Consider the following 918-nt stretch of genomic DNA (forward strand, 5'->3'; position numbering starts at 1 on the left):
AGATCAGATTTGTTATTCTTCTGCAGAGCAGAAACATATTTTAAAGAAGAAACAATAGAAATAATTATGTGAAACTAAGTGGCAAAACCCATAGCATAAAAATCTAATACACACATCCTGGGTACCCTTCCACTGATGCCAGGTTTTCAACGTCATCCTTATAAAATACGTCAAATAAAAATTTGCCAAGTCATTCACACAGAAAAGTCTTCCTTCACAATGTGAAATAATGCTAATAATCTCATTCTATTCACATAGTAAACAAAACTCTACATTGAGACAGATCAGAATTTCCAGAAGTGACAAAAACAGCGTTCAAACGCTACAGGGTGGAAGTTTCTCTCGACCTGCTAAGGAACAGAACATCTGCTTTAAGAGATGCAATGTTACAACCTTTCACTTTCAGATTTGTATAGTACCTAGATGTGTCACATACACTATAGCTGAGTTTTAGAAAACACCATTTATTTTGCTATTTACTTTGTAGCATTTTGTACTTCTACATTTTCCTGAACCTTCTAATTTTGTGCTTGAACAAGGTGGTCTCTAGTTATTAGAGAAGAAATCTATCCACTATGCTAATGAAGCATATCTAGGAGGAAACAGCAGTGTTCAGTGCGACCAACAAATATATTTAATTAAAGGTGAATGTACAACTCCTGGCACTGAACTTAAAATAAAAAAGTATGTTACTTACAATACCATAATAAGTTTCCTTAGCTATAAGCTGAAATTTATCAAAAGGTGGTCAGCTGTTTTTTCTATACCACCATAGAGTATATTTGCTACATCTTCCTTTACTTATGTAAAACTCTCAGATGGTTTAAAGCAAGGAACATTTTAAGAAATAATATGCTTGAAACAAAAATTACCTACTTCCAATTTAACACCTCAAAATGACTTTCCTCCCTTTCTACT

At 33.3% G+C, this 918-nt stretch overlaps 1 protein-coding gene across 4 annotated transcripts in view; it reads right to left on the bottom strand.

The window, feature by feature from the left end:
* Window positions 1-918, bottom strand: part of NUBPL (nucleotide binding protein like) — a 75,617-nt gene that overhangs the window by 14,136 nt on the left and 60,563 nt on the right. The window lies entirely within an intron of this gene.

The sequence above is a fragment of the Geospiza fortis genome, unplaced genomic scaffold, assembly GCF_000277835.1.
Source record: "Geospiza fortis unplaced genomic scaffold, GeoFor_1.0 scaffold54, whole genome shotgun sequence".
Classification (NCBI taxonomy): domain Eukaryota; kingdom Metazoa; phylum Chordata; class Aves; order Passeriformes; family Thraupidae; genus Geospiza; species Geospiza fortis.